This window comes from Mesoplodon mirus (genome assembly GCF_964341445.2).
Source record: "Mesoplodon mirus genome assembly, chromosome: 4".
In the NCBI taxonomy this organism is placed as follows: domain Eukaryota; kingdom Metazoa; phylum Chordata; class Mammalia; order Artiodactyla; family Ziphiidae; genus Mesoplodon; species Mesoplodon mirus.
The window spans coordinates 70045078-70054498 of record NC_138979.1 but is presented as its reverse complement, the minus strand read 5'-3'; positions in this window follow the sequence as shown (position 1 = coordinate 70054498).

Below are 9421 nucleotides of genomic sequence, written 5' to 3'. Positions count from 1 at the left end.
TAGGAATGTAAAGTAGTGTAGTTCAGGAAAAGAGTTTGGGAGTACCTAAAAATTTAACCATAAAGTTACCCTATGACTCCCCACAGTTCTACTCCTAAGTATATAACCCAAAATAAATGAAAACATACATCTGTGCAAAAACTTGTACATGAATTTTCATAGCAACCCTGCTATAACAGTCAAAAGTGGAAACAACCAAAATGTCTATCAACTGATGAATGGATAAACAAAATATGTGGTATGGCATAAATGTACAATGGAATAGCATTTGTCCATTAAAAGGAATGAAGTATTGATTCACGCTACAAAATGGATGAACGCTGAATATGCTAAGTGAAAGGCCATATTTTTTATGAGCCCATTAAATGAATTGTTCAAAATAGGCAAATCCATAGAGTCAGAAAGCTGATTAGCGATTGTCAGGAAATGGGAGAAGGGCAAATGGAGATTGACTGCTAATGGTTACAGTGTTTCTTTACAGAATGATGAAATGTTCTGGAATTAGATAGTAGGGATGGTTGTAAAACATTGAGAATATATTAAAAAGCACTGAATTGTGCAATTTTTAAAAAGTAGGTTTTCTGGTATGTGCATTATAAATCAATTTTTTTTTTAATCCCAATTGAGGGACATTCTACAAAATACCTGACTAGTAATCCCCGTAACTGTCAAGGGCATCAAAAACAAAGGCTGAGAAACTTTCTGAGTCTTGTCACAACCAAGAAGAGCCTTGAGACAGAAGTACTAAATGTATTATCCTGAATGAGATCCTGGACATTATGGAGAAACTGAGCACATGAATAAAGTATGAACTTCTGTTAATAATAATGTACCAATATTGGTTCATTATTGTAACAAATATATGATGTTAATGTAAGAAAGACATTGATAATAGGGGAATATATGTATGAGGTACAGGGGAACTCTCTGTACTACCTTCAAAATAATTATGTAAATATAAAACTACTCTGAAATTAAAGTTGATTAAGGTAATAAAACTGATCAGAAAATGATATACAAAAATATCCTAACATGGCCGCCTATAAAGGAGAAGAAGGCGCACAGACAAGGGTAGAAGGGAGACATCCCACTGAAAAATTCTCTGTAATTCTAATTTAAAAGATTTTTTCCTGTAATTCGAATTTATGAACTGTATGAAATAAAAAGTAAAGGGTACAGAAAAAGTTGTTCAAAGAAACTTGTCTGGCAAAAGACACAATAAACAAAGTTAAAAGAAAAAAGACAAGAGAACTATATATACTATATATTTGCTATATACTTAGATAATGAATTATCTACCCACTACATCAAGAACTTAACAGAAATCAATAAGGAAAAGGGAACCTCAAAGAAAAACAGTGCAAGGATGCCCAGTCATTAGGAAGTACTTTAACACTAGTCCAAATAACAACCATATAAGTTATTTCCAATCTCCAACCCTTTTACAGATTAGGAAACAGACCCAGAGCAGTGAAGAACCATACTCAAAAGTCACACAGTTCACAGGTGGTTGAACCCAGATTCAAGCCCAGCACCCTGGTTCCTGTGCCTCTGCTCTTAACCACTACCGTATGCTGTAATGACTGTCTCGTAGGGGTAATGGCTCTCTTCCTTATAATTTTTATTCCACAAAGGATGTGTACAAATCCACATATATGAACCTCAAGCCCAAGCAGAGAGCTGGGCAAAAAGAGAAAACAGCACAAAAGCCCCAAAACTGCCCCCTTAGGCTCCTTAAGGCACTGGGTGGCAGTCTTTCACTACATGCACAATTGGTTCACAAGAAAGCTGAATAGGAGAGAGAAATCTTTGCTGCAGGATCCCTCCCCAACCCTGGGAACTGCAGGAGGGAGATTATCCTATTAGCATCCTTCTTGGAAAATCCCAGGACCAACTCAGGAAGAGGCTGAACAGAGGAAGAAAGTACCTACTCCTCTAGAAAATGGTCAAACAGGACACAAGGAATAAAAAGAAACTCTTCCATCTACAAATTTTGCACACATTCTCACTGTGTCTCCAGGCTTTGGGACAAGAATTCTCTAAACTCTCAGATAACTACATCAAATCCCACCTACAGCCTATGCATTTTTTAAATACTTGGGAGGGAATCAAAAGAAAGACTATTTTGTGACACATGAAAATTATATGAAGTTCAAATTACAGTATACAGGAATAAAGTACATGCAGAACATACCTGAATAGAAAAACCCAAGCACGGGCTTCCCTGGTGGCACAGTGGTTAAGAATCGCCTGGCAGTGCAGGAGACACGGTTTCGAGCCCTGGTACGGGAAGATCCCACATGCCGCGGAGCAACTAAGCCCCTGTGCCACAGCTACTGAGCCTGTGCTCTAGAGCCCGCGAACCACAACTACTGAGCCCGTGTGCACAACTACTGAAGCCTGTGCGCCTAAAGCCCGTGCTCCACAAGAGAAGCCACCACAATGAGAAGTCTGCGCACCGCTACGAAGAGTAGCCCCTGCTCGCCGCAACCAGAGAAAGCCCGTGCGCAGCAACAAAGACCCAATGCAGCCAAAATAAATAAATAAATAAATAAATTTATTACAAAAAGAAAAAGAAAAACCCAGACTTTCCCTGAGTAGGGATAAATCCAGGTCCCTAACTCCTGTGTGTTTCTCCTTTAGCCTTACACAATTACCAGACTCACATACAATACTTCACTTCTGACACTTTTGTCACCAAATGTGTGTGGGGTTTTCTCTACAACAAGCAAATTATCCATTATGCCAGCTGGGTGTCTTACAAGTTAACTCAATTCTAACACTAACCACCTCGATATAGTGTGATCCCACAGGTCAGTTCCCATAGTTCAGTCCCACAAGACTGCTCCCACCCCACATCAGATTCCAAATGCAAGGAACATGTCCCCAGGTTACCCATAACTTCTGTGGACAGAGAATGTAGACTGCCATATCAGTAAACAAAGGATGTTGCCACCATGAAGCCATCAGCCACAGCAGTCGCCCCCAACTGTGCACCCTGAGGGGATTCAGGATGGAGAAAAACAGGATGATGGCCCTAGATGGTTAAGGTGCATATCAAAGGAATGATTTCAATGACCCCAAATTCTTACATCTTCCCAAAAAAAGAAAAGCGTTAACTTCATTAACTTGAGATAGCTGGTTTTTCTTTAATTAACAGTAGTCTTTTAACGTTCCCACTACCTGGTTTTGGGGGAGTTTTTGTTTGTTTTTTGCAAAAATTTCTATATATCTTGGCTCCTCCTTTACCTCTGGGGAACAGTCCTTCAGAACTATCTGAGGGGCTGTCTTCTGGGCTTAAGTCCTCAGAAAATCTGCTGAATAAAACATAATTCTCAACTTTTAGGTTGTGCTTTTTTTTTTTTTTTTTTTTCCAGTTGACACTCTGTCTGGCTTGGCTACAAACTGGAGGTTCCTATAACCTCCTCCCACTTCAAGTTCAATTAATTTGCTAGAGCAACTCACAGAACTTAGGGAAAATTTTACTTACATTTGCTGATTTATTAGAGGATATGATAAATGATACAGCTGAATAGCCTGATGAAGAGATACTTATGGTGAGGTCTGGGAGGTCCCAAGCATAGGAGGTTTTGTCCCATGAACCTGGGGTGCATTACCCTCCCAGTACATTGATATGTTCACCAACCTAGAAGCTCTTGGAACACTGTACTTTGGGGATTTTTATGGTAGCTTCCTCACGTAGGCATGGTCAATTATTAAGGAGAGGTGAGGGGTGGGGCTGACCGATTCCAAGCTTCTAAGCATGGCTTTGTCTTTCTGGTGACCAGGAGCCACCCAGGAGCCCACCCAGAGTCACCTCATTAGAATAGAAGATGCTCCAAGTGTTCTTATCATGTAGGAATTTACAAGGGATTTAGAAGCCCTGTGACAAGGATGAGGTCAAAGACCAAGTATTAGAAAAAGAGATGCTCCTAGTGTTCTTATTACTTAGGAAATTTAAAAGGTTTTAGGAGTTCTATGCCAGGAACTGGGAGTAGAGACTGATATATATTTTTTCTATTATCCCCCAGCAGCTTTGTACATTTGTTTACATATTACCTATGGTTACAGCTGCACAGTTGAGTAGTTACAACTGATGGGGTTAAGGGCATAGTACCCCAACATACGGCACCTTGGCATATTGAATATTTTAAGCTCAAGGTGTTTGAGAAAATGGCAGAAGCAGGAAGGTCACTTTGATCTTCTCCCAACCCTCTTCCTCTGAAACAAGTCATAAAAGGCTCATGTGAGATACGCCCTCCCTTATACCCTGGGGGAAGGACCATCCTTATTTCCAAAGACAAAAGGATGCCAAGAAGAATCAGAACAAACAGGTTTTAATAAATTTCCCCCAGTTTTCTACACTAAACTCATCCTCTCTGACCTATCATATTTCTACACAACTGCCTATTCCTCATCAAACCTAGCATAAAAATACTGAAGGTCTGTTTCTACAGGTGTTAATTTCCTTAGAAATGAAGGCTCCCGTGTCACACAAAACTCACATTAAATAAATTTGCATGGGGAATTCCCTGGCAGTCCAGTGGTTCGGACTCCATGCTTTCACTGCCGAGGATCCGGGGTTCCATCCCGGGTCAGGGCACTAGGATACAGCAAGCCCCGCGGTGCTGCCAAAAAAAATTTTTTTAAGTCATAAATAAATTTGCATGCCTTTGTCAGTTTAATTTTCAGACCCAGCCAGGGGGAAGATTGAGGAAAGCTTTTTCCTCCCCTACACAGTAGAAATTATTTGGTCCACAAAGCCAAAAATATTTACTATCTGACTGGGTGGGTAATTTTATGTGTCAAATTGACTAGGACACAGTACCCAGATATTTGGTCAAACACTACCTGTATACATACACTACCTGTATGTTGCTGTGAAAATATTCTTCAGATGGGATTAACATTTAAATCAGTAGACTTAGAGTCAAGCTGATTATTCTCCATAATGTAGGTAAGTCTCATTGTATCAGCTGAAGGTCTTAAGCAAAAGCAGACTGAGGTACCCTAAGAAGGATAGAATTCTGCCAGCAGATGGCCTTTGGACTCAAGCTAAAACATCAACCCTTCCCTGGGTCTCCAACCTGCTAGTTTACCCTGCAGATTTTGGATTTGCCAGCCTCCACAATCACATGAGCCAATTTCTTAAAATAAATCTCTGTCTCTCCAATAAATTGGCCCTTTAGAGAAAAAGTTTGCCGATCTCTATGTTAGTCACCTGACTTACATCACAAAAGTTGTCAGGGATTCCTAGTCAGAATAGCGTAATTAACAATCTTCCTTGCAGGGACTTCCCTGGTGATCCAGTGGTTAACACTCCATGCTCCCAATGCAGGGGGTCTAGGTTCATCCCTGATCAGGGAGCTAGATCGCGCATGCCGCAACTAAGATCCCACATGCTGCAACTAAGACCCAGAGCAGCCAAATAAATAAATAAATATTTTAAAAAATCTTCGTTTCACAATATATGTAAATGAAACCATCATGCTATAACATCTTAAACTTATAAAGAGATGTATGGCAATTATTTCTGAATAAAACTTGAAAAAATCTTTCCCACTGTATTTATTCCTATATGCTGTACTAGGAATGCTGATTTTGAAATGTAAAGCCTAAAAAATATTTTTAAAGAAGAATGCAAACCATATAGACCAATGGAATAGAGAGCCAAGAAATAAACCTTTGCATATAGGTCAAATTATTTCAACAAGGGTGCAAAGACCATTCAATAGGAAAAGCACAGTCTTTTCAACACATGGTGCAGGGAAAATTGGAAATCCACATGCAAAAACAAAAAAAAATGAAGTTGGGCCCTTACCTTACATCATACACAAAAATTAACTCATAATGGATCAAAGACCTAAACTTAGAAGCTAAAACTATAAATCTCTTAGAAAGCATTGAGAAATGCTTTGTAATATTAGATTTGACAACAGTTTCTTGAATATGACACCAAAAGCACAGGAAACAAAAGACAAATAGATTAACTTGAGTATATCAAAATTAAAAACTTCTATGTACCAAATCAACAGAGTGAAGAAAGCAACCCACAGAATAGAAGAAAATATTTGCAATCTTATAAACTGATATCCAAAACATATAAAGAACTCCTACAACTCAACAAAGCAACCTGATTAAGAAATGGGGAAAGAACTTGAACAGACATTTCTCCAAAGAAGATATACCAATCAGTAAAAATCAGTATACAACAAGATACCACTTTACACCCATTAGGATATCTATTATATTAAAAAATAAAATAAAATAAAAATGGCCTTCCCTGGTGGCACAGTGGTTGGAAGTCCACCTGCCGATGCAGGGGACACGGCTTCGTGCCCCGGCCCGGGAAGATCCTACATGCCGCAGAGCGGCTGGGCCCGTGAGCCATGGCCGCTGAACCCGTGTGTCCGGAGCCTGTGCTCCGCAACGGGAGAGGCTGCAGCAGTGAGAGGCCCGCGTACCGCAAACAAAACAAAACAAAACAAAACAAAAAAACAAACAAAAAAAAACAAGTGTTGGCAAGGATGTAGAGAAACTGGAACCCTTGTGCCTTGCCCTTGGGAAGGTAAAATGGTGCATCTGCTATGGATTCATCTCTATGCTATTTCTGCGGAAAAAAACAAAACAAAACAGAAATACCATATGTGGTTCGTACATGTGGTATGTACATACAAGGGAATATTATTCAACCTTGGAAAGGAAGAAAATTCTGACACATAGCTACAACATGGATGAAATGTCAGACCATTATGTGAGTGAAATATGCCAGACAGCAAAGAACAAATATTGTATGATTCTACTTACATGAGATACCTAGAGGAGTCAGATTCATAGAGACAGAAAGTAGAATGGTCATTGCTAGGGGCTGGGAATAGGGAGTAATAGGGAATTGTGTTTAGTGGGTACCATTTCAGTTTTGCAAGAGCTCTGGAGATGTATGGTTGATGATTGCCGAACAATGTGACACACAATGCCACTGAGCTGTACATTTAAATGGTAAATTTTATGTAACATGAATTTTACCACAATAAAGAGAAAATAGTGCCTAGCATTATGATGAGTAAGCAAATTATTACATTCATGAAAAGCAAGTCCAGATGCAAATTTTTAAAAAACACAAAAAAAGTCAGTATTATACCTTTCCAGGGAAATTGTTTTGGTTCTATCAATTGCTTTATAAGTTATTGGTAAAATATATTTAATTAATGTTTGTATCAACAATAAATTCTGTTGATAATTTAAAATAAGTAAAATATTTCTTTGGTCCCCACTACCCTGGCCCCAACCATCACTAGTCCGTTGGTCCAAATGTGCACTATGATCAAAATCCATCTCCCCGCCACTGAAACTCTGGTTCCCAACACCTTCACATTTCAGCACCACCCTTCTTACCAGATATCAGGAATCTGGGTTCCCTGAAAGTTTATAAGACACCAAACTTGGCCTCCCAGATCTTGATGCCAAAGGGCATGTTAAGCTGTCCCTGATTCTTAAAGACAAGTTTTACACAAAATCATGGAATATAAGTAAGTGTATATTTCAGCAAGAGGTTCATTAATTACACAATTCAGAGGCCACTCATGGGAATCTTCAGTGGGAAGGAGCAGGAAGGCTGCAAAAAGGAGAAAGAATATAAGCCACACAATTTATAATACTTCTTTGCCTTAGTCCCAAAGAGTGAACACCCAGAGTTCACTTTTCTCAAAAGCAGGAAGAGCTTTCTAATACCTAACCTTATTTGAGGGCAACGTTTCAGATACCATCGCACTGAAAGCTCTCCTGTTTAGAACCTCCCTTGATTGTGTTTACTCCAAATAGGCCACACATGCTAGAAATGACATGTTTAGAACAAAGAGATCTCCAATCCAGATGACTTGGCATGGGTCATTCTCCTTGGGATCCTTCATTGTCTCCTCTCCCTTCCCTACCCTGTTCCAAAAATGCTTTCCACTTCACAAACAAGACAAGAAATGTTACCAAGGTTGTTGCCCAAGAATCATACCCCTGCCACTCTCTCAAATGGAAACCAATTACACTTAATCTAAGTTTCAGGAGGAAGCTGCATAGAGAAAAAATGACAAGAACTGGTTGGAACCAACTAGGCCCAAGATGGCAGAAGATTCAACCTCCAGTAGACCTTGAGCCTCATTATACACTCACACTAACACATTAGCTAAATGACACACCCACCAGCACCAGAACAGTTGATGATTGCCACGACAACAACCAGAAAATTCCACACAAGGACTAAAAAGGAGAGTTGCGTCAGTTTTGGGTGCAAACCACACACCTGTCTCAGATAACTCATGAATATCCCTCCCACTCTTTCCAAAACCCTCCCTTTTATTTTGACTCTCCTATATATTTGTTGTCTCTGCCTGAATTGGGTTGAGAAGTTGATTTGTGAACTAGGTTCCAGCTTCTCCATTCTTTGGCCACTGCTGTTCAGTCTCAGCACCAGTTTCATTATTGACTGCGTGGATCCGATCAGAAAAAGAACCTCCCTGGCTGAGACAAGCGGTCTCAGCCAGGCTAGGACCCCAGCATGGGTTCAGTCGACGAATCTGGTAACAGAAACACTCCCCATTCCTCCATGGTCCTATCACATCCGAATTTCAGCTCAGACTCTTGCCTCTGGCCTCTAACCTCTCTCCATCTTTGTCTCAGTTTGGACAGCATGACCTTCAGGAAGTCTCTCAGGAGGTTTTCAGAGGCAGAGATGCCATAACATAAAGCACATTCCGTATGCCAGTATTTCTATCTAGATTTCAAATAAACCCACCTATTAAGTAAAATTTAACTTCCATCAAAATGGAAGCTCTAAAATTAAAGGGCTCTTGTCTTCTTAACTTGTGATCCCCTACAACATATACATGAATAACTGATAGCCTGCCTTGACATGGGCATTCAACAAAAATAGTTTAATTCTGTAAATTACAGGTTAGTAATCCTTTTCTGTAAAGAGCTGTAAATATTTTAAGCCTTAAGAGATATAGGTCTCTGTAGCAACTACTCAACTTTGCTGCTGTAGTGTGAAAGCAGCCATAGACAATGTGTAAACAAATTTGCATGACTGTATTCCAATAAAACTTTACTATGGACACTGAAATTTGAAGAAATAGTACTCTGATTTTTCTCAACTACTTAAAAATATAAAAATCAATTTTATTTCACAAGCCTTATACATACAAGGCAGAGGTCTGGATTTGGCTACAGGTTGTACTTTGCTGACACTCAATATAAATGAGTACAGTTTGAATCAGTCCCAAATGTATCTCTATGATCCATTCTTTCTGTTTCTCCAATTATCCTGTAGACTTACCATATCTCACCAGAGAACAACACTGATAAAAATCCTTCAATGCATGCCATGTTCCCTCTGCCCTATGGGGCTCATACACATGTTAAATCCCAAACG